The 23,577-nt window shown below is 54.1% G+C and overlaps 9 non-coding genes across 9 annotated transcripts; all 9 read left to right on the top strand.

Moving 5' to 3' along the window:
- Window positions 1-496: 496 nt before the first annotated feature.
- LOC130847536 (small nucleolar RNA SNORD115) lies at window positions 497-577 on the top strand. The gene has a single exon (XR_009052290.1). It is a non-coding gene; the product is annotated as a small nucleolar RNA SNORD115 (small nucleolar RNA).
- Window positions 578-3,089: 2,512 nt separating this feature from the next.
- Window positions 3,090-3,170, top strand: LOC130846916 (small nucleolar RNA SNORD115). The gene has a single exon (XR_009051711.1). It is a non-coding gene; the product is annotated as a small nucleolar RNA SNORD115 (small nucleolar RNA).
- Window positions 3,171-5,682: 2,512 nt separating this feature from the next.
- LOC130846974 (small nucleolar RNA SNORD115) lies at window positions 5,683-5,763 on the top strand. The gene has a single exon (XR_009051769.1). It is a non-coding gene; the product is annotated as a small nucleolar RNA SNORD115 (small nucleolar RNA).
- Window positions 5,764-8,275: 2,512 nt separating this feature from the next.
- Window positions 8,276-8,356, top strand: LOC130847535 (small nucleolar RNA SNORD115). The gene has a single exon (XR_009052289.1). It is a non-coding gene; the product is annotated as a small nucleolar RNA SNORD115 (small nucleolar RNA).
- A 2,512-nt stretch (window positions 8,357-10,868) lies between these two features.
- LOC130847533 (small nucleolar RNA SNORD115) lies at window positions 10,869-10,949 on the top strand. Its single transcript, XR_009052288.1, has one exon. It is a non-coding gene; the product is annotated as a small nucleolar RNA SNORD115 (small nucleolar RNA).
- Window positions 10,950-13,460: 2,511 nt separating this feature from the next.
- Window positions 13,461-13,541, top strand: LOC130846915 (small nucleolar RNA SNORD115). The gene has a single exon (XR_009051710.1). It is a non-coding gene; the product is annotated as a small nucleolar RNA SNORD115 (small nucleolar RNA).
- A 2,512-nt stretch (window positions 13,542-16,053) lies between these two features.
- On the top strand, window positions 16,054-16,134 carry LOC130847532 (small nucleolar RNA SNORD115). Its single transcript, XR_009052287.1, has one exon. It is a non-coding gene; the product is annotated as a small nucleolar RNA SNORD115 (small nucleolar RNA).
- Window positions 16,135-18,645: 2,511 nt separating this feature from the next.
- Window positions 18,646-18,726, top strand: LOC130847531 (small nucleolar RNA SNORD115). The gene has a single exon (XR_009052286.1). It is a non-coding gene; the product is annotated as a small nucleolar RNA SNORD115 (small nucleolar RNA).
- A 2,510-nt stretch (window positions 18,727-21,236) lies between these two features.
- LOC130846914 (small nucleolar RNA SNORD115) lies at window positions 21,237-21,317 on the top strand. The gene has a single exon (XR_009051709.1). It is a non-coding gene; the product is annotated as a small nucleolar RNA SNORD115 (small nucleolar RNA).
- The last annotated feature ends 2,260 nt before the right edge of the window (window positions 21,318-23,577 follow it).

Raw genomic sequence — 23,577 nt, 5'->3', positions numbered from 1 at the left:
TGCCTTCATCTTTGTAAGTATGGATGGATGGAGGGAGTGAGCCAAGGACGAGGGTCGAAAGGGAGGGAGCTAGAGCATTCTGGAGGAAGGGAGGCAGGAAGGAAGCTATGTAGGGAGCTGTTTGTATGCGTTTCAGCTATGTGTTCCTGTCTCTGCGTGGAGGTACATTTGGGCCCTATGTTCCTGGATGTATTGCTGCAGGTATTTCTTGTAGCATCATTCGATGCATGAGCGTGTGACACACACGTCCCCCAATGCATCTAGCATGGAGTTGGAGTTCTCACAGCTGTCCTTCTCACCTCTTGGCAGCCATCGTCCCCAGAGAAATGAAGATCTGTGTCTGGCCTATGTTCTCTAGGGCAATCACCATGAGCCTTGGCCCAGCACGTGGATACGACAGAATGGCACATCCCTTCAGGCATCCTTCTTTCCAGGAAGCATCTGAGGTAAGCCTTCACATGTGGCAGGGCGCAGGTGAGTGAGGAGGGCCTCAGTTGGGTCGATGATGAGAACTCATATGGTCCTGAAGAGAGCTGATGACCAAAAAATCATGCTCAATAGGATTACGCTGAGGCCTAACAGAGGGATCCAGGGGCAGGATGGCCTGCATTTTTGGTCCATTGCAGAGCCCTGGGTGTGGGTGTGGGTACGGGTGGGTGTGTGGGTGTGGGTGTTGGAGCAGCCTCTCCCTCGAGGAAATCCTTTGAGACTCCTCCGAGCGTCGGAGGCTTCCACATATCCAAGATGTATTGCCACCTTTGGTTTTCTATCCTGCTCCATAGTGCCAGGGCCCACATGTTCTGAGGCCATGGGTGGAGTCTTTCCTTAAGCCTTTCTGCTTTGAATTTTGTGTTTCAGGCCAAGCCTTGGAATGGACTCACCACAGCCAGAGTGTTCCGCAGTGAGTGGCTCTTTTGGTTGCTACCGATAGGCCAAAGAGAATTTTGAACTATGGGCTGGCCACCCTCACAGCAGGCAGTACAGGGTAGTCTTTTGGCAACCTCCTGCCTACCAAGGAGGAATGTCTGCTGCAGCCCCAAATTTATGGGCTCACATCTGGTGCACTCACATGCCTTCATTAGAGCTGTATTCTAGTCAGAGAGCACATCGAGGCAGTGTTTTCTTCCTTGGCCCCAAGCGGAACATCTCTAGAGACCTCTGTGCACCTAGCGCCAGAGTATGATCACCAACTGAGGGAATGGTCCCTTGTGGTGTGTGCTTTATGGCTTCCCAAAACCTGTCAGTAGGGAAGGCTCATGCCCCCTGCCTAGAGATGGTGAGAGGCAGGCAGGAGCCCATCCTCAGGTGCTTGGAGGCAGGATGCTCCTGGTTATTTCAAGGGCTGGAAGCCATGCCCTGGTCTTCAATGGGGTTGTGCTAGGACTCTGTGAGGGATCATGGTGCTTTGTTGGAGCCAACTGATCCGAATGGGGCCTCTGATGGGGTCTGCATGCATACACAGGACCATAGCTTCTCCTGGGTTGGTCGTCCTCTCCAGAAGCCACTGGTTTGTCAGAGAGCCCCCTCCAGAGGAGAAAAGGCTTCTGGGTGTCCATTGCCCCATGAAGGCTTTGCAGAGCCCTTGGGCATCGCGTTATCATGTCCATCGTGAGGCCCTGTTGACCTGAAGGGGAGGGGTGGTCCCGGGATGTGGGCTTAGGAGGGTGTAGCTGCATGGCTGTTGTTTGGTGGCCTTGCACGGGCCACAGTAGGGAATGCTGCCACAGAAGAAATTGGCCCTGTTTGAGAATCTCTGTGTTCCCTAAGGAGGAATGCTTGACGTGGCTCCCCATCCACAAGATCGGAATGCGGACCTTGAAATTCAACTCGATTGACCTGAAGTGTAGTAAGACTGACCATGGAGGCACCATTTCATTACGTGTTGCCCTGGGGAGCAACCACGCAGATCTATGTGCATGTCGAGGCAGAGCACGAGGATGTATTGAGGTTATGGTCAGCTGTGGGGTGTGCTTGAGTGACTTCCAAGAAGGGTTGGTTGGGAGGATGTGGGGCCAGGCCTGAAGGTGGTGAGAGGCAACAAGGACCCTTCATCAGGGACTTGGCAGCTAGATGCTCTTGGCTCTTGTGAGAGCTGAAGGGCAGGTCCCTTGCTGGAATGGGGTTTCCCAGGTCTCTGTGAGGGATCATGGGCCCTCAGATAGGCCAGTTTTCTCAGACAGGCCCTTTCATGGGTTCTGCATACAGATACAGGCCTGTGGCATCTCTTGGGCTGGCCTTCCTCTACGGGAGTCACTGCCTACCAAGAGAGCTCCCTCCAGCTCCTGTGAATGTCCACTGTGTGGGTCATAAAGGCCTCATTGTCTGGGTGTTGTACACATGGACAAGCCGAGTGTGACATCGGCCAGCACACGCTTGCCCACACCAGGGTGGGGCCCAGAGGAATGTCTCCATTCCCCCCAGAAACACCCCCAGTGTTTTCCCCGCCAAGCAGACCTGGTGCCAGGCCTTGTGCTGCCTGGAGGATCCATGAGGCTAGTCATTCCCTGAGGTGACATCTATGTACTGCTTATTTCATCTGCCCCTGACACAGTATTAAGGTACATAAGATGGCATTGATTCACCTGTCCACTCATGCCTTCATCTTTGTAAGTATGGATGGATGGAGGGAGTGAGCCAAGGACGAGGGTCGAAAGGGAGGGAGCTAGAGCATTCTGGAGGAAGGGAGGCAGGAAGGAAGCTATGTAGGGAGCTGTTTGTATGCGTTTCAGCTATGTGTTCCTGTCTCTGCGTGGAGGTACATTTAGGCCCTATGTTCCTGGATGTATTGCTGCAGGTATTTCTTGTAGCATCATTCGATGCATGAGCGTGTGACACACACGTCCCCCAATGCATCTAGCATGGAGTTGGAGTTCTCACAGCTGTCCTTCTCACCTCTTGGCAGCCATCGTCCCCAGAGAAATGAAGATCTGTGTCTGGCCTATGTTCCCTAGGGCAATCACCATGAGCCTTGGCCCAGCACGTGGATTCGACAGAATGGCACATCCCTTCAGGCATCCTTCTTTCCAGGAAGCATCTGAGGGAAGCCTTCACATGTGGCAGGGCGCAGGTGAGTGAGGAGGGCCTCAGTTGGGTTGATGATGAGAACTCATATGGTCCTGAAGAGAGCTGATGACCAAAAAATCATGCTCAATAGGATTACGCTGAGGCCTAACAGAGGGATCCAGGGGCAGGATGGCCTGCATTTTTGGGCCATTGCAGGGCCCTGGGTGTGGGTGTGGGTACGGGTGGGTGTGTGGGTGTGGGTGTTGGAGCAGCCTCTCCCTCGAGGAAATCCTTTGAGACTCCTCCGAGCGTCGGAGGCTTCCACATATCCAAGATGTATTGCCACCTTTGGTTTTCTATCCTGCTCCATAGTGCCAGGGCCCACATGTTCTGAGGCCATGGGTGGAGTCTTTCCTTAAGCCTTTCTGCTTTGAATTTTGTGTTTCAGGCCAAGCCTTGGAATGGACTCACCACAGCCAGAGTGTTCCGCAGTGAGTGGCTCTTTTGGTTGCTACCGATAGGCCAAAGAGAATTTTGAACTATGGGCTGGCCACCCTCACAGCAGGCAGTACAGGGTAGTCTTTTGGCAACCTCCTGCCTACCAAGGAGGAATGTCTGCTGCAGCCCCAAATTTATGGGCTCACATCTGGTGCACTCACATGCCTTCATTAGAGCTGTATTCTAGTCAGAGAGCACATCGAGGCAGTGTTTTCTTCCTTGGCCCCAAGCGGAACATCTCTAGAGACCTCTGTGCACCTAGCGCCAGAGTATGATCACCAACTGAGGGAATGGTCCCTTGTGGTGTGTGCTTTATGGCTTCCCAAAACCTGTCAGTAGGGAAGGCTCATGCCCCCTGCCTAGAGATGGTGAGAGGCAGGCAGGAGACCATCCTCAGGTGCTTGGAGGCAGGATGCTGCTGGTTATTTCAAGGGCTGGAAGCCATGCCCTGGTCTTCAATGGGGTTGTGCTAGGACTCTGTGAGGGATCACGGTGCTTTGTTGGAGCCAACTGATCTGAATGGGGCCTCTGATGGGGTCTGCATGCATACACAGGACCATAGCTTCTCCTGGGTTGGTCTTCCTCTCCAGAAGCCACTGGTTTGTCAGAGAGCCCCCTCCAGAGGAGAAAAGGCTTCTGGGTGTCCATTGCCCCATGAAGGCTTTGCAGAGCCCTTGGGCATCCCGTTATCATGTCCATCGTGAGGCCCTGTTGACCTGAAGGGGAGGGGTGGTCCCGGGATGTGGGCTTAGGAGGGTGTAGCTGCATGGCTGTTGTTTGGTGGCCTTGCACGGGCCACAGTAGGGAATGCTGCCACAGAAGAAATTGGCCCTGTTTGGGAATCTCTGTGGTCCCCAAGGAGGAATGCTTGACGTGGCTCCCCATCCACCAGATCGGAATGCGGGCCGTGAAATTCAACTCGATTGACCTGAAGTGTAGTAAGACTGAGCATGGAGGCACCATTTCATTACGTGTTGCCCTGGGGAGCAACCACGCAGATCTCTGTGCATGTCGAGGCAGAGCACGAGGATGGACTGAGCTTACGGTCAGTTGTGGGGTGTGCTTGAGTGACTTCCAAGAAGTGTTGGTTGGGTGGATGTGGGGCCAGGCCTGGAGGTGGTGAGAGGCAACAAGGACCCTTCATCAGGGACTTGGCAGCTAGATGCTCTTGGCTCTTGTGAGAGCTGAAGGGCTGGTCCCTTGCTGGAATGGGGTTTCCCAGGTCTCTGTGAGGGATCATGGGCCCTCAGATAGGCCAGTTTTCTCAGACAGGCCCTTTCATGGGTTCTGCATACAGATACAGGCCTGTGGCATCTCTTGGGCTGGCCTTCCTCTACGGGAGTCACTGCCTACCAAGAGAGCTCCCTCCAGCTCCTGTGAATGTCCACTGTGTGGGACATAAAGGCCTCATTGTCTGGGTGTTGTGCACATGGACAAGCCAAGTGTGACATCGGCCAGCACACGCTTGCCCACACCAGGGTGGGGCCCAGAGGAATGTCTCCATTCCCCCCAGAAACACCCCCAGTGTTTTCCCCGCCAAGCAGACCTGGTGCCAGGCCTTGTGCTGCCTGGAGGATCCATGAGGCTAGTCCTTCCCTGGGGAGACATATACGTACTGGTTATTTCATCTGCCCCTGACCCAGTATTAAGGTACATAAGATGGCATTGATCCACCTGTCCACTCATGCCTTCATCTTTGTAAGTATGGATGGATGGAGGGAGTGAGCCAAGGACGAGGGTCGAAAGGGAGGGAGCTAGAGCATTCTGGAGGAAGGGAGGCAGGAAGGAAGCTATGTAGGGAGCTGTTTGTATGCGTTTCAGCTATGTGTTCCTGTCTCTGCGTGGAGGTACCTTTGGGCCCTATGTTCCTGGATGTATTGCTGCAGGTATTTCTTGTAGCATCATTCGATGCATGAGCGTGTGACACACACGTCCCCCAATGCATCTAGCATGGAGTTGGAGTTCTCACAGCTGTCCTTCTCACCTCTTGGCAGCCATCGTCCCCAGAGAAATGAAGATCTGTGTCTGGCCTATGTTCCCTAGGGCAATCACCATGAGCCTTGGCCCAGCACGTGGATTCGACAGAATGGCACATCCCTTCAGGCATCCTTCTTTCCAGGAAGCATCTGAGGTAAGCCTGCACATGTGGCAGGGCGCAGGTGAGTGAGGAGGGCCTCAGTTGGGTCGAGGATGAGAACTCATATGGTCCTGAAGAGAGCTGATGACCAAAAAATCATGCTCAATAGGATTACGCTGAGGCCTAACAGAGGGATCCAGGGGCAGGATGGCCTGCATTTTTGGTCCATTGCAGAGCCCTGGGTGTGGGTGTGGGTACGGGTGGGTGTGTGGGTGTGGGTGTTGGAGCAGCCTCTCCCTCGAGGAAATCCTTTGAGACTCCTCCGAGCGTCGGAGGCTTCCACATATCCAAGATGTATTGCCACCTTTGGTTTTCTATCCTGCTCCATAGTTCCAGGGCCCACATGTTCTGAGGCCATGGGTGGAGTCTTTCCTTAAGCCTTTCTGCTTTGAATTTTGTGTTTCAGGCCAAGCCTTGGAATGGACTCACCACAGCCAGAGTGTTCCACAGTGAGTGGCTCTTTTGGTTGCTACCGATAGGCCCCAGAGAATTTTGAACTATGGGCTGTCCGCCCTCACCGCAGGCAGTACAGGGTAGTCTTTTGGCAACCTCCTGCCTACCAAGGAGGAATGTCTGCTGCTGCCCCAAATTTATGGGCTCACATCTGGTGCACTCACATGCCTTCATTAGAGCTGTATTCTAGTCAGAGAGCACATCGAGGCAGTGTTTTCTTCCTTGGCCCCAAGCGGAACATCTCTAGAGACCTCTGTGCACCTAACGCCAGACTATGATCACCAACTGAGGGAATGGTCCCTTGTGGTGTGTGCTTTATGGCTTCCCAAAACCTGTCAGTAGGGAAGGCTCATGCCCCCTGCCTAGAGATGGTGAGAGGCAGGCAGGAGCCCATCCTCAGGTGCTTGGAGGCAGGATGCTGCTGGTTATTTCAAGGGCTGGAAGCCATGCCCTGGTCTTCAATGGGGTTGTGCTAGGACTCTGTGAGGGATCACGGTGCTTTGTTGGAGCCAACTGATCTGAATGGGGCCTCTGATGGGGTCTGCATGCATACACAGGACCATAGCTTCTCCTGGGTTGGTCTTCCTCTCCAGAAGCCACTGGTTTGTCAGAGAGCCCCCTCCAGAGGAGAAAAGGCTTCTGGGTGTCCATTGCCCCATGAAGGCTTTGCAGAGCCCTTGGGCATCGTGTTATCATGTCCATCGTGAGGCCCTGTTGACCTGAAGGGGAGGGGTGGTCCCAAGATGTGGGCTGAGGAGGGTGTAGCTGCATGGCTGTTGTTTGGTGGCCTTGCACGGGCCACAGTAGGGAATGCTGCCACAGAAGAAATTGGCCCTGTTTGGGAATCTCTGTGGTCCCCAAGGAGGAATGCTTGACGTGGCTCCCCATCCACCAGATCGGAATGCGGGCCGTGAAATTCAACTCGATTGACCTGAAGTGTAGTAAGACTGACCATGGAGGCACCACTTCATTACGTGTTGCCCTGGGGAGCAACCACGCAGATCTCTGTGCATGTCGAGGCAGAGCACGAGGATGGACTGAGCTTATGGTCAGTTGTGGGGTGTGCTTGAGTGACTTACAAAAAGTGTTGGTTGGGAGGATGTGGGGCCAGGCCTGGAGGTGGTGAGAGGCAACAAGGACCCTTCATCAGGGACTTGGCAGCTAGATGCTCTTGGCTCTTGTGAGAGCTGAAGGGCTGGTCCCTTGCTGGAATGGGGTTTCCCAGGTCTCTGTGAGGGATCATGGGCCCTCAGATAGGCCAGTTTTCTCAGACAGGCCCTTTCATGGGTTCTGCATACAGATACAGGCCTGTGGCATCTCTTGGGCTGGCCTTCCTCTACGGGAGTCACTGCCTACCAAGAGAGCTCCCACCAGCTCCTGTGAATGTCCACTGTGTGGGACATAAAGGCCTCATTGTCTGGGTGTTGTGCACATGGACCAGCCAAGTGTGACATCGGCCAGCACACGCTTACCCACACCAGGGTGGGGCCCAGAGGAATGTCTCCATTCCCCCCAGAAACACCCCCAGTGTTTTCCCCGCCAAGCAGACCTGGTGCCAGGCCTTGTGCTGCCTGGAGGATCCATGAGGCTAGTCCTTCCCTGGGGAGACATATACGTACTGGTTATTTCATCTGCCCCTGACCCAGTATTAAGGTACATAAGATGGCATTGATCCACCTGTCCACTCATGCCTTCATCTTTGTAAGTATGGATGGATGGAGGGAGTGAGCCAAGGACGAGGGTCGAAAGGGAGGGAGCTAGAGCATTCTGGAGGAAGGGAGGCAGGAAGGAAGCTATGTAGGGAGCTGTTTGTATGCGTTTCAGCTATGTGTTCCTGTCTCTGCGTGGAGGTACATTTGGGCCCTATGTTCCTGGATGTATTGCTGCAGGTATTTCTTGTAGCATCATTCGATGCATGAGCGTGTGACACACACGTCCCCCAATGCATCTAGCATGGAGTTGGAGTTCTCACAGCTGTCCTTCTCACCTCTTGGCAGCCATCGTCCCCAGAGAAATGAAGATCTGTGTCTGGCCTATGTTCCCTAGGGCAATCACCATGAGCCTTGGCCCAGCACGTGGATACGACAGAATGGCACATCCCTTCAGGCATCCTTCTTTCCAGGAAGCATCTGAGGTAAGCCTTCACATGTGGCAGGGCGCAGGTGAGTGAGGAGGGCCTCAGTTGGGTCGATGATGAGAACTCATATGGTCCTGAAGAGAGCTGATGACCAAAAAATCATGCTCAATAGGATTACGCTGAGGCCTAACAGAGGGATCCAGGGGCAGGATGGCCTGCATTTTTGGTCCATTGCAGAGCCCTGGGTGTGGGTGTGGGTACGGGTGGGTGTGTGGGTGTGGGTGTTGGAGCAGCCTCTCCCTCGAGGAAATCCTTTGAGACTCCTCTGAGCGTCGGAGGCTTCCACATATCCAAGATGTATTGCCACCTTTGGTTTTCTATCCTGCTCCATAGTGCCAGGGCCCACATGTTCTGAGGCCATGGGTGGAGTCTTTCCTTAAGCCTTTCTGCTTTGAATTTTGTGTTTCAGGCCAAGCCTTGGAATGGACTCACCACAGCCAGAGTGTTCCGCAGTGAGTGGCTCTTTTGGTTGCTACCGATAGGCCAAAGAGAATTTTGAACTATGGGCTGGCCACCCTCACAGCAGGCAGTACAGGGTAGTCTTTTGGCAACCTCCTGCCTACCAAGGAGGAATGTCTGCTGCAGCCCCAAATTTATGGGCTCACATCTGGTGCACTCACATGCCTTCATTAGAGCTGTATTCTAGTCAGAGAGCACATCGAGGCAGTGTTTTCTTCCTTGGCCCCAAGCGGAACATCTCTAGAGACCTCTGTGCACCTAGCGCCAGAGTATGATCACCAACTGAGGGAATGGTCCCTTGTGGTGTGTGCTTTATGGCTTCCCAAAACCTGTCAGTAGGGAAGGCTCATGCCCCCTGCCTAGAGATGGTGAGAGGCAGGCAGGAGCCCATCCTCAGGTGCTTGGAGGCAGGATGCTCCTGGTTATTTCAAGGGCTGGAAGCCATGCCCTGGTCTTCAATGGGGTTGTGCTAGGACTCTGTGAGGGATCATGGTGCTTTGTTGGAGCCAACTGATCCGAATGGGGCCTCTGATGGGGTCTGCATGCATACACAAGACCATAGCTTCTCCTGGGTTGGTCGTCCTCTCCGGAAGCCACTGGTTAGTCAGAGAGCCCCCTCCAGAGGAGAAAAGGCTTCTGGGTGTCCATTCCCCCATGAGGGCTTTGCAGAGCCCTTGGGCATCCCGTTATCATGTCCATCGTGAGGCCCTGTAGACCTGAAGGGGAGGGGTGGTCCCGGGATGTGGGCTTAGGAGGGTGTAGCTGCATGGCTGTTGTTTGGTGGCCTTGCACGGGCCACAGTAGGGAATGCTGCCACAGAAGAAATTGGCCCTGTTTGGGAATCTCTGTGGTCCCTAAGGAGGAATGCTTGACGTGGCTCCCCATCCACCAGATCGGAATGCGGACCTTGAAATTCAACTCGATTGACCTGAAGTGTAGTAAGACTGACCATGGAGGCACCATTTCATTACGTGTTGCCCTGGGGAGCAACCACGCAGATCTCTGTGCATGTCGAGGCAGAGCACGAGGATGTATTGAGGTTATGGTCAGCTGTGGGGTGTGCTTGAGTGACTTCCAAGAAGTGTTGGTTGGGAGGATGTGGGGCCAGGCCTGAAGGTGGTGAGAGGCAACAAGGACCCTTCATCAGGGACTTGGCAGCTAGATGCTCTTGGCTCTTGTGAGAGCTGAAGGGCAGGTCCCTTGCTGGAATGGGGTTTCCCAGGTCTCTGTGAGGGATCATGGGCCCTCAGATAGGCCAGTTTACTCAGACAGGCCCTTTCATGGGTTCTGCATACAGATACAGGCCTGTGGCATCTCTTGGGCTGGCCTTCCTCTACGGGAGTCACTGCCTACCAAGAGAGCTCCCTCCAGCTCCTGTGAATGTCCACTGTGTGGGTCATAAAGGCCTCATTGTCTGGGTGTTGTACACATGGACAAGCCGAGTGTGACATCGGCCAGCACACGCTTGCCCACACCAGGGTGGGGCCCAGAGGAATGTCTCCATTCCCCCCAGAAACACCCCCAGTGTTTTCCCCGCCAAGCAGACCTGGTGCCAGGCCTTGTGCTGCCTGGAGGATCCATGAGGCTAGTCATTCCCTGAGGTGACATCTATGTACTGCTTATTTCATCTGCCCCTGACACAGTATTAAGGTACATAAGATGGCATTGATTCACCTGTCCACTCATGCCTTCATCTTTGTAAGTATGGATGGATGGAGGGAGTGAGCCAAGGACGAGGGTCGAAAGGGAGGGAGCTAGAGCATTCTGGAGGAAGGGAGGCAGGAAGGAAGCTATGTAGGGAGCTGTTTGTATGCGTTTCAGCTATGTGTTCCTGTCTCTGCGTGGAGGTACATTTAGGCCCTATGTTCCTGGATGTATTGCTGCAGGTATTTCTTGTAGCATCATTCGATGCATGAGCGTGTGACACACACGTCCCCCAATGCATCTAGCATGGAGTTGGAGTTCTCACAGCTGTCCTTCTCACCTCTTGGCAGCCATCGTCCCCAGAGAAATGAAGATCTGTGTCTGGCCTATGTTCCCTAGGGCAATCACCATGAGCCTTGGCCCAGCACGTGGATTCGACAGAATGGCACATCCCTTCAGGCATCCTTCTTTCCAGGAAGCATCTGAGGTAAGCCTTCACATGTGGCAGGGCGCAGGTGAGTGAGCAGGGCCTCAGTTGGGTCGATGATGAGAACTCATATGGTCCTGAAGAGAGCTGATGACCAAAAAATCATGCTCAATAGGATTACGCTGAGGCCTAACAGAGGGATCCAGGGGCAGGATGGCCTGCATTTTTGGTCCATTGCAGAGCCTGGGTGTGGGTGTGGGTACGGGTGTGGGTGTGGGTGTGGGTGTTGGAGCAGCCTCTCCCTCGAGGAAATCCTTTGAGACTCCTCCGAGCGTCGGAAGCTTCCACATATCCAAGATGTATTGCCACCTTTGGTTTTCTATCCTGCTCCATAGTGCCAGGGCCCACATGTTCTGAGGCCATGGGTGGAGTCTTTCCTTAAGCCTTTCTGCTTTGAATTTTGTGTTTCAGGCCAAGCCTTGGAATGGACTCACCACAGCCAGAGTGTTCCGCAGTGAGTGGCTCTTTTGGTTGCTACCGATAGGCCCCAGAGAATTTTGAACTATGGGCTGGCCGCCCTCACAGCAGCCAGTAAAGGGTAGTCTTTTGGCAACCTCCTCCCTACCAAGGAGGAATGTCTGCTGCTGCCCCAAATTTATGGGCTCACATCTGGTGCACTCACATGCCTTCATTAGAGCTGTATTCTAGTCAGAGAGCACATCGAGGCAGTGTTTTCTTCCTTGGCCACAAGCGGAACATCTCTAGAGAACTCTGTGCACCTAGCGCCAGAGTATGATCCCCAACTGAGGGAATGGTCCCTTGTGGTGTGTGCTTTATGGCTTCCCAAAACCTGTCAGTAGGGAAGGCTCATGCCCCCTGCCTAGAGATGGTGAGAGGCAGGCAGGAGCCCATCCTCAGGTGCTTGGAGGCAGGATGCTGCTGGTTATTTCAAGGGCTGGAAGCCATGCCCTGGTCTTCAATGGGGTTGTGCTAGGACTCTGTGAGGGATCACGGTGCTTTGTTGGAGCCAACTGATCTGAATGGGGCCTCTGATGGGGTCTGCATGCATACACAGGACCATAGCTTCTCCTGGGTTGGTCTTCCTCTCCAGAAGCCACTGGTTTCTCAGAGAGCCCCCTCCAGAGGAGAAAAGGCTTCTGGGTGTCCATTGCCCCATGAAGGCTTTGCAGAGCCCTTGGGCATCGTGTTATCATGTCCATCGTGAGGCCCTGTTGACCTGAAGGGGAGGGGTGATCCCGGGATATGGGCTTAGGAGGGTGTAGCTGCATGGCTGTTGTTTGGTGGCCTTGCACGGGCCACAGTAGGGAATGCTGCCACAGAAGAAATTGGCCCTGTTTGGGAATCTCTGTGGTCCCCAAGGAGGAATGCTTGACGTGGCTCCCCATCCACCAGATCGGAATGCGGGCCGTGAAATTCAACTCGATTGACCTGAAGTGTAGTAAGACTGAGCATGGAGGCACCATTTCATTACGTGGTGCCCTGGGGAGCAACCACGCAGATCTCTGTGCATGTCGAGGCAGAGCACGAGGATGGACTGAGCTTACGGTCAGTTGTGGGGTGTGCTTGAGTGACTTCCAAGAAGTGTTGGTTGGGTGGATGTGGGGCCAGGCCTGGAGGTGGTGAGAGGCAACAAGGACCCTTCATCAGGGACTTGGCAGCTAGATGCTCTTGGCTCTTGTGAGAGCTGAAGGGCTGGTCCCTTGCTGGAATGGGGTTTCCCAGGTCTCTGTGAGGGATCATGGGCCCTCAGATAGGCCAGTTTTCTCAGACAGGCCCTTTCATGGGTTCTGCATACAGATACAGGCCTGTGGCATCTCTTGGGCTGGCCTTCCTATACGGGAGTCACTGCCTACCAAGAGAGCTCCCTCCAGCTCCTGTGAATGTCCACTGTGTGGGACATAAAGGCCTCATTGTCTGGGTGTTGTGCACATGGACAAGCCAAGTGTGACATCGGCCAGCACACGCTTGCCCACACCAGGGTGGGGCCCAGAGGAATGTCTCCATTCCCCCCAGAAACACCCCCAGTGTTTTCCCCGCCAAGCAGACCTGGTGCCAGGCCTTGTGCTGCCTGGAGGATCCATGAGGCTAGTCCTTCCCTGGGGAGACATATACGTACTGGTTATTTCATCTGCCCCTGACCCAGTATTAAGGTACATAAGATGGCATTGATCCACCTGTCCACTCATGCCTTCATCTTTCTAAGTATGGATGGATGGAGGGAGTGAGCCAAGGACGAGGGTCGAAAGGGAGGGAGCTAGAGCATTCTGGAGGAAGGGAGGCAGGAAGGAAGCTATGTAGGGAGCTGTTTGTATGCGTTTCAGCTATGTGTTCCTGTCTCTGCGTGGAGGTACCTTTGGGCCCTATGTTCCTGGATGTATTGCTGCAGGTATTTCTTGTAGCATCATTCGATGCATGAGCGTGTGACACACACGTCCCCCAATGCATCTAGCATGGAGTTGGAGTTCTCACAGCTGTCCTTCTCACCTCTTGGCAGCCATCGTCCCCAGAGAAATGAAGATCTGTGTCTGGCCTATGTTCCCTAGGGCAATCACCATGAGCCTTGGCCCAGCACGTGGATTCGACAGAATGGCACATCCCTTCAGGCATCCTTCTTTCCAGGAAGCATCTGAGGTAAGCCTGCACATGTGGCAGGGCGCAGGTGAGTGAGGAGGGCCTCAGTTGGGTTGATGATGAGAACTCATATGGTCCTGAAGAGAGCTGATGACCAAAAAATCATGCTCAATAGGATTACGCTGAGGCCTAACAGAGGGATCCAGGGGCAGGATGGCCTGCATTTTTGGTCCATTGCAGAGCCCTGGGTGTGGGTGTGGGTACGGGTGGGTGTGTGGGTGTGGGTGTTGGAGCAGCCTCTCCCTCGAGGAAATCCTTTGAGACTCCTCCGAGCGTCGGAGGCTTCCACATATCCAAGATGTATTGCCACCTTTGGTTTTCTATCCTGCTCCATAGTTCCAGGGCCCACATGTTCTGAGGCCATGGGTGGAGTCTTTCCTTAAGCCTTTCTGCTTTGAATTTTGTGTTTCAGGCCAAGCCTTGGAATGGACTCACCACAGCCAGAGTGTTCCACAGTGAGTGGCTCTTTTGGTTGCTACCGATAGGCCCCAGAGAATTTTGAACTATGGGCTGTCCGCCCTCACCGCAGGCAGTACAGGTTAGTCTTTTGGCAACCTCCTGCCTACCAAGGAGGAATGTCTGCTGCTGCCCCAAATTTATGGGCTCACATCTGGTGCACTCACATGCCTTCATTAGAGCTGTATTCTAGTCAGAGAGCACATCGAGGCAGTGTTTTCTTCCTTGGCCCCAAGCGGAACATCTCTAGAGACCTCTGTGCACCTAACGCCAGACTATGATCACCAACTGAGGGAATGGTCCCTTGTGGTGTGTGCTTTATGGCTTCCCAAAACCTGTCAGTAGGGAAGGCTCATGCCCCCTGCCTAGAGATGGTGAGAGGCAGGCAGGAGCCCATCCTCAGGTGCTTGGAGGCAGGATGCTGCTGGTTATTTCAAGGGCTGGAAGCCATGCCCTGGTCTTCAACGGGGTTGTGCTAGGACTCTGTGAGGGATCATGGTGCTTTGTTGGAGCCAACTGATCCAAATGGGGCCTCTGATGGGGTCTGCATGCATACACAGGACCATAGCTTCTCCTGGGTTGGTCGTCCTCTCCGGAAGCCACTGGTTTGTCAGAGAGCCCCCTCCAGAGGAGAAAAGGCTTCTGGGTGTCCATTGCCCCATGAAGGCTTTGCAGAGCCCTTGGGCATCCCGTTATCATGTCCATCGTGAGGCCCTGTTGACCTGAAGGGGAGGGGTGGTCCCAGGATGTGGGCTGAGGAGGGTGTAGCTGCATGGCTGTTGTTTGGTGGCCTTGCACGGGCCACAGTAGGGAATGCTGCCACAGAAGAAATTGGCCCTGTTTGGGAATCTCTGTGGTCCCCAAGGAGGAATGCTTGACGTGGCTCCCCATCCACCAGATCGGAATGCGGGCCGTGAAATTCAACTCGATTGACCTGAAGTGTAGTAAGACTGACCATGGAGGCACCACTTCATTACGTGTTGCCCTGGGGAGCAACCACGCAGATCTCTGTGCATGTCGAGGCAGAGCACGAGGATGGACTGAGCTTATGGTCAGTTGTGGGGTGTGCTTGAGTGACTTACAAAAAGTGTTGGTTGGGAGGATGTGGGGCCAGGCCTGGAGGTGGTGAGAGGCAACAAGGACCCTTCATCAGGGACTTGGCAGCTAGATGCTCTTGGCTCTTGTGAGAGCTGAAGGGCTGGTCCCTTGCTGGAATGGGGTTTCCCAGGTCTCTGTGAGGGATCATGGGCCCTCAGATAGGCCAGTTTTCTCAGACAGGCCCTTTCATGGGTTCTGCATACAGATACAGGCCTGTGGCATCTCTTGGGCTGGCCTTCCTCTACGGGAGTCACTGCCTACCAAGAGAGCTCCCACCAGCTCCTGTGAATGTCCACTGTGTGGGACATAAAGGCCTCATTGTCTGGGTGTTGTGCACATGGACAAGCCAAGTGTGACATCGGCCAGCACACGCTTACCCACACCAGGGTGGGGCCCAGAGGAATGTCTCCATTCCCCCCAGAAACACCCCCAGTGTTTTCCCCGCCAAGCAGACCTGGTGCCAGGCCTTGTGCTGCCTGGAGGATCCATGAGGCTAGTCCTTCCCTGGGGAGACATATACGTACTGGTTATTTCATCTGCCCCTGACACAGTATTAAGGTACATAAGATGGCATTGATCCACCTGTCCACTCATGCCTTCATCTTTGTAAGTATGGATGGATGGAGGGAGTGAGCCAAGGACGAGGGTCGAAAGGGAGGGAGCTAGAGCATTCTGGAGGAAGGGAGGCAGGAAGGAAGCTATGTAGGGAGCTGTTTGTATGCGTTTCAGCTATGTGTTCCTGTCTCTGCGTGGAGGTACATTTGGGCCCTATGTTCCTGGATGTATTGCTGCAGGTATTTCTTGTAGCATCATTCGATGCATGAGCGTGTGACACACACGTCCCCCAATGCATCTAGCATGGAGTTGGAGTTCTCACAGCTGTCCTTCTCACCTCTTGGCAGCCATCGTCCCCAGAGAAATGAAGATCTGTGTCTGGCCTATGTTCCCTAGGGCAATCACCATGAGCCTTGGCCCAGCACGTGGATACGACAGAATGGCACATCCCTTCAGGCATCCTTCTTTCCAGGAAGCATCTGAGGTAAGCCTTCACATGTGGCAGGGCGCAGGTGAGTGAGGAGGGCCTCAGTTGGGTCGATGATGAGAACTCATATGGTCCTGAAGAGAGCTGATGACCAAAAAATCATGCTCAATAGGATTACGCTGAGGCCTAACAGAGGGATCCAGGGGCAGGATGGCCTGCATTTTTGGTCCATTGCAGAGCCTGGGTGTGGGTGTGGGTACGGGTGGGTGTGTGGGTGTGGGTGTTGGAGCAGCCTCTCCCTCGAGGAAATCCTTTGAGACTCCTCCGAGCGTCGGAGGCTTCCACATATCCAAGATGTATTGCCACCTTTGGTTTTCTATCCTGCTCCATAGTGCCAGGGCCCACATGTTCTGAGGCCATGGGTGGAGACTTTCCTTAAGCCTTTCTGCTTTGAATTTTGTGTTTCAGGCCAAGCCTTGGAATGGACTCACCACAGCCAGAGTGTTCCGCAGTGAGTGGCTCTTTTGGTTGCTACCGATAGGCCAAAGAGAATTTTGAACTATGGGCTGGCCACCCTCACAGCAGGCAGTACAGGGTAGTCTTTTGGCAACCTCCTGCCTACCAAGGAGGAATGTCTGCTGCAGCCCCAAATTTATGGGCTCACATCTGGTGCACTCACATGCCTTCATTAGAGCTGTATTCTAGTCAGAGAGCACATCGAGGCAGTGTTTTCTTCCTTGGCCCCAGGCGGAACATCTCTAGAGACCTCTGTGCACCTAGCGTCAGAGTATGATCACCAACTGAGGGAATGGTCCCTTGTGGTGTGTGCTTTATGGCTTCCCAAAACCTGTCAGTAGGGAAGGCTCATGCCCCCTGCCTAGAGATGGTGAGAGGCAGGCAGGAGCCCATCCTCAGGTGCTTGGAGGCAGGATGCTCCTGGTTATTTCAAGGGCTGGAAGCCATGCCCTGGTCTTCAATGGGGTTGTGCTAGGACTCTGTGAGGGATCATGGTGCTTTGTTGGAGCCAACTGATCCGAATGGGGCCTCTGATGGGGTCTGCATGCATACACAGGACCATAGCTTCTCCTGGGTTGGTCGTCCTCTCCAGAAGCCACTGGTTTGTCAGAGAGCCCCCTCCAGAGGAGAAAAGGCTTCTGGGTGTCCATTGCCCCATGAAGGCTTTGCAGAGCCCTTGGGCATCCCGTTATCATGTCCATCGTGAGGCCCTGTTGACCTGAAGGGGAGGGGTGGTCCCGGGATGTGGGCTGAGGAGGGTGTAGCTGCATGGCTGTTGTTTGGTGGCCTTGCACGGGCCACAGTAGGGAATGCTGCCACAGAAGAAATTGGCCCTGTTTGAGAATCTCTGTGTTCCCTAAGGAGGAATGCTTGACGTGGCTCCCCATCCACAAGATCGGAAGGCGGACCTTGAAATTCAACTCGATTGACCTGAAGTGTAGTAAGACTGACCATGGAGGCACCATTTCATTACGTGTTGCCCTGGGGAGCAACCACGCAGATCTCTGTGCATGTCGAGGCAGAGCACGAGGATGTATTGAGGTTATGGTCAGCTGTGGGGTGTGCTTGAGTGACTTCCAAGAAGTGTTGGTTGGGAGGATGTGGGGCCAGGCCTGAAGGTGGTGAGAGGCAACAAGGACCCTTCATCAGGGACTTGGCAGCTAGATGCTCTTGGCTCTTGTGAGAGCTGAAGGGCTGGTCCCTTGCTGGAATGGGGTTTCCCAGGTCTCTGTGAGGGATCATGGGCCTTCAGATAGGCCAGTTTACTCAGACAGGCCCTTTCATGGGTTCTGCATACAGATACAGGCCTGTGGCATCTCTTGGGCTGGCCTTCCTCTACGGGAGCCACTGCCTACCAAGAGAGCTCCCTCCAGCTCCTGTGAATGTCCACTGTGTGGGACATAAAGGCCTCATTGTCTGGGTGTTGTGCACATGGACAAGCCGAGTGTGACATCGGCCAGCACACGCTTGCCCACACCAGGGTGGGGCCCAGAGGAATGTCTCCATTCCCCCCAGAAACACCCCCAGTGTTTTCCCCGCCAAGCAGACCTGGTGCCAGGCCTTGTGCTGCCTGGAGGATCCATGAGGCTAGTCATTCCCTGAGGTGACATCTATGTACTGCTTATTTCATCTGCCCCTGACACAGTATTAAGGTACATAAGATGGCATTGATTCACCTGTCCACTCATGCCTTCATCTTTGTAAGTATGGATGGATGGAGGGAGTGAGCCAAGGACGAGGGTCGAAAGGGAGGGAGCTAGAGCATTCTGGAGGAAGGGAGGCAGGAAGGAAGCTATGTAGGGAGCTGTTTGTATGCGTTTCAGCTATGTGTTCCTGTCTCTGCGTGGAGGTACATTTAGGCCCTATGTTCCTGGATGTATTGCTGCAGGTATTTCTTGTAGCATCATTCGATGCATGAGCGTGTGACACACACGTCCCCCAATGCATCTAGCATGGAGTTGGAGTTCTCACAGCTGTCCTTCTCACCTCTTGGCAGCCATCGCCCCCAGAGAAATGAAGATCTGTGTCTGGCCTATGTTCCCTAGGGCAATCACCATGAGCCTTGGCCCAGCACGTGGATTCGACAGAATGGCACATCCCTTCAGGCATCCTTCTTTCCAGGAAGCATCTGAGGTAAGCCTTCACATGTGGCAGGGCGCAGGTGAGTGAGGAGGGCCTCAGTTGGGTCGATGATGAGAACTCATATGGTCCTGAAGAGAGCTGATGACCAAAAAATCATGCTCAATAGGATTACGCTGAGGCCTAACAGAGGGATCCAGGGGCAGGATGGCCTGCATTTTTGGTCCATTGCAGAGCCTGGGTGTGGGTGTGGGTACGGGTGTGGGTGTGGTGTGGGTGTTGGAGCAGCCTCTCCCTCGAGGAAATCCTTTGAGACTCCTCCGAGCGTCGGAGGCTTCCACATATCCAAGATGTATTGCCACCTTTGGTTTTCTATCCTGCTCCATAGTGCCAGGGCCCACATGTTCTGAGGCCATGGGTGGAGTCTTTCCTTAAGCCTTTCTGCTTTGAATTTTGTGTTTCAGGCCAAGCCTTGGAATGGACTCACCACAGCCAGAGTGTTCCGCAGTGAGTGGCTCTTTTGGTTGCTACCGATAGGCCCCAGAGAATTTTGAACTATGGGCTGGCCGCCCTCACAGCAGCCAGTAAAGGGTAGTCTTTTGGCAACCTCCTCCCTACCAAGGAGGAATGTCTGCTGCTGCCCCAAATTTATGGGCTCACATCTGGTGCACTCACATGCCTTCATTAGAGCTGTATTCTAGTCAGAGAGCACATCGAGGCAGTGTTTTCTTCCTTGGCCCCAAGCGGAACATCTCTAGAGAACTCTGTGCACCTAGCGCCAGAGTATGATCACCAACTGAGGGAATGGTCCCTTGTGGTGTGTGCTTTATGGCTTCCCAAAACCTGTCAGTAGGGAAGGCTCATGCCCCCTGCCTAGAGATGGTGAGAGGCAGGCAGGAGCCCATCCTCAGGTGCTTGGAGGCAGGATGCTGCTGTTTATTTCAAGGGCTGGAAGCCATGCTCTGGTATTCAATGGGGTTGTGCCAGGATTCTGTGAGGGATCATGGTGCTTTGTTGGAGCCACTTGTTCCGAATGGGACCTCTGATGGGGTCTGCATGCATACACAAGACCATAGCTTCTCCTGGGTTGGTCGTCCTCTCCGGAAGCCACTGGTTAGTCAGAGAGCCCCCTCCAGAGGAGAAAAGGCTTCTGGGTGTCCATTCCCCCATGAGGGCTTTGCAGAGCCCTTGGGCATCCCGTTATCATGTCCATCGTGAGGCCCTGTAGACCTGAAGGGGAGGGGTGGTCCCGGGATGTGGGCTTAGGAGGGTGTAGCTGCATGGCTGTTGTTTGGTGGCCTTGCACGGGCCACAGTAGGGAATGCTGCCACAGAAGAAATTGGCCCTGTTTGGGAATCTCTGTGGTCCCTAAGGAGGAATGCTTGACGTGGCTCCCCATCCACCAGATCGGAATGCGGACCTTGAAATTCAACTCGATTGACCTGAAGTGTAGTAAGACTGACCATGGAGGCACCATTTCATTACGTGTTGCCCTGGGGAGCAACCACGCAGATCTCTGTGCATGTCGAGGCAGAGCACGAGGATGTATTGAGGTTATGGTCAGCTGTGGGGTGTGCTTGAGTGACTTCCAAGAAGTGTTGGTTGGGAGGATGTGGGGCCAGGCCTGAAGGTGGTGAGAGGCAACAAGGACCCTTCATCAGGGACTTGGCAGCTAGATGCTCTTGGCTCTTGTGAGAGCTGAAGGGCTGGTCCCTTGCTGGAATGGGGTTTCCCAGGTCTCTGTGAGGGATCATGGGCCCTCAGATAGGCCAGTTTTCTCAGACAGGCCCTTTCATGGGTTCTGCATACAGATACAGGCCTGTGGCATCTCTTGGGCTGGCCTTCCTCTACGGGAGTCACTGCCTACCAAGAGAGCTCCCTCCAGCTCCAGTGAATGTCCACTGTGTGGGTCATAAAGGCCTCATTGTCTGGGTGTTGTGCACATGGACAAGCCGAGTGTGACATCGGCCAGCACACGCTTGCCCACACCAGGGTGGGGCCCAGAGGAATGTCTCCATTCCCCCCAGAAACACCCCCAGTGTTTTCCCCGCCAAGCAGACCTGGTGCCAGGCCTTGTGCTGCCTGGAGGATCCATGAGGCTAGTCATTCCCTGAGGTGACATCTATGTACTGCTTATTTCATCTGCCCCTGACACAGTATTAAGGTACATAAGATGGCATTGATCCACCTGTCCACTCATGCCTTCATCTTTGTAAGTATGGATGGATGGAGGGAGTGAGCCAAGGACGAGGGTCGAAAGGGAGGGAGCTAGAGCATTCTGGAGGAAGGGAGGCAGGAAGGAAGCTATGTAGGGAGCTGTTTGTATGCGTTTCAGCTATGTGTTCCTGTCTCTGCGTGGAGGTACATTTGGGCCCTATGTTCCTGGATGTATTGCTGCAGGTATTTCTTGTAGCATCATTCGATGCATGAGCGTGTGGCACATACGTCCCCCAATGCATATAGCATGGAGTTGGAGTTCTCACAGCTGTCCTTCTCACCTCTTGGCAGCCATCGTCCCCAGAGAAATGAAGATCTGTGTCTGGCCTATGTTCCCTAGGGCAATCACCATGAGCCTTGGCCCAGCACGTGGATTCGACAGAATGGCACATCCCTTCAGGCATCCTTCTTTCCAGGAAGCATCTGAGGGAAGCCTTCACATGTGGCAGGGCGCAGGTGAGTGAGGAGGGCCTCAGTTGGGTTGATGATGAGAACTCATATGGTCCTGAAGAGAGCTGATGACCAAAAAATCATGCTCAATAGGATTACGCTGAGGCCTAACAGAGGGATCCAGGGGCAGGATGGCCTGCATTTTTGGGCCATTGCAGGGCCCTGGGTGTGGGTGTGGGTACGGGTGGGTGTGTGGGTGTGGGTGTTGGAGCAGCCTCTCCCTCGAGGAAATCCTTTGAGACTCCTCCGAGCGTCGGAGGCTTCCACATATCCAAGATGTATTGCCACCTTTGGTTTTCTATCCTGCTCCATAGTGCCAGGGCCCACATGTTCTGAGGCCATGGGTGGAGACTTTCCTTAAGCCTTTCTGCTTTGAATTTTGTGTTTCAGGCCAAGCCTTGGAATGGACTCACCACAGCCAGAGTGTTCCGCAGTGAGTGGCTCTTTTGGTTGCTACCGATAGGCCAAAGAGAATTTTGAACTATGGGCTGGCCACCCTCACAGCAGGCAGTACAGGGTAGTCTTTTGGCAACCTCCTGCCTACCAAGGAGGAATGTCTGCTGCAGCCCCAAATTTATGGGCTCACATCTGGTGCACTCACATGCCTTCATTAGAGCTGTATTCTAGTCAGAGAGCACATCGAGGCAGTGTTTTCTTCCTTGGCCCCAAGCGGAACATCTCTAGAGACCTCTGTGCACCTAGCGCCAGAGTATGATCACCAACTGAGGGAATGGTCCCTTGTGGTGTGTGCTTTATGGCTTCCCAAAACCTGTCAGTAGGGAAGGCTCATGCCCCCTGCCTAGAGATGGTGAGAGGCAGGCAGGAGACCATCCTCAGGTGCTTGGAGGCAGGATGCTGCTGGTTATTTCAAGGGCTGGAAGCCATGCCCTGGTCTTCAATGGGGTTGTGCTAGGACTCTGTGAGGGATCACGGTGCTTTGTTGGAGCCAACTGATCTGAATGGGGCCTCTGATGGGGTCTGCATGCATACACAGGACCATAGCTTCTCCTGGGTTGGTCTTCCTCTCCAGAAGCCACTGGTTTGTCAGAGAGCCCCCTCCAGAGGAGAAAAGGCTTCTGGGTGTCCATTGCCCCATGAAGGCTTTGCAGAGCCCTTGGGCATCGTGTTATCATGTCCATCGTGAGGCCCTGTTGACCTGAAGGGGAGGGGTGGTCCCGGGATGTGGGCTTAGGAGGGTGTAGCTGCATGGCTGTTGTTTGGTGGCCTTGCACGGGCCACAGTAGGGAATGCTGCCACAGAAGAAATTGGCCCTGTTTGGGAATCTCTGTGGTCCCCAAGGAGGAATGCTTGACGTGGCTCCCCATCCACCAGATCGGAATGCGGGCCGTGAAATTCAACTCGATTGACCTGAAGTGTAGTAAGACTGAGCATGGAGGCACCATTTCATTACGTGGTGCCCTGGGGAGCAACCACGCAGATCTCTGTGCATGTCGAGGCAGAGCACGAGGATGGACTGAGCTTACGGTCAGTTGTGGGGTGTGCTTGAGTGACTTCCAAGAAGTGTTGGTTGGGTGGATGTGGGGCCAGGCCTGGAGGTGGTGAGAGGCAACAAGGACCCTTCATCAGGGACTTGGCAGCTAGATGCTCTTGGCTCTTGTGAGAGCTGAAGGGCTGGTCCCTTGCTGGAATGGGGTTTCCCAGGTCTCTGTGAGGGATCATGGGCCCTCAGATAGGCCAGTTTTCTCAGACAGGCCCTTTCATGGGTTCTGCATACAGATACAGGCCTGTGGCATCTCTTGGGCTGGCCTTCCTATACGGGAGTCACTGCCTACCAAGAGAGCTCCCTCCAGCTCCTGTGAATGTCCACTGTGTGGGACATAAAGGCCTCATTGTCTGGGTGTTGTGCACATGGACAAGCCAAGTGTGACATCGGCCAGCACACGCTTGCCCACACCAGGGTGGGGCCCAGAGGAATGTCTCCATTCCCCCCAGAAACACCCCCAGTGTTTTCCCCGCCAAGCAGACCTGGTGCCAGGCCTTGTGCTGCCTGGAGGATCCATGAGGCTAGTCCTTCCCTGGGGAGACATATACGTACTGGTTATTTCATCTGCCCCTGACCCAGTATTAAGGTACATAAGATGGCATTGATCCACCTGTCCACTCATGCCTTCATCTTTGTAAGTATGGATGGATGGAGGGAGTGAGCCAAGGACGAGGGTCGAAAGGGAGGGAGCTAGAGCATTCTGGAGGAAGGGAGGCAGGAAGGAAGCTATGTAGGGAGCTGTTTGTATGCGTTTCAGCTATGTGTTCCTGTCTCTGCGTGGAGGTACCTTTGGGCCCTATGTTCCTGGATGTATTGCTGCAGGTATTTCTTGTAGCATCATTCGATGCATGAGCGTGTGACACAC

Source organism: Hippopotamus amphibius, chromosome 2, assembly GCF_030028045.1.
Source record: "Hippopotamus amphibius kiboko isolate mHipAmp2 chromosome 2, mHipAmp2.hap2, whole genome shotgun sequence".
Classification (NCBI taxonomy): Eukaryota; Metazoa; Chordata; class Mammalia; order Artiodactyla; family Hippopotamidae; genus Hippopotamus; species Hippopotamus amphibius.
The sequence above is the reverse complement of the archived record's forward strand: the minus strand, read 5'-3'. Positions and strand labels throughout refer to the sequence as shown.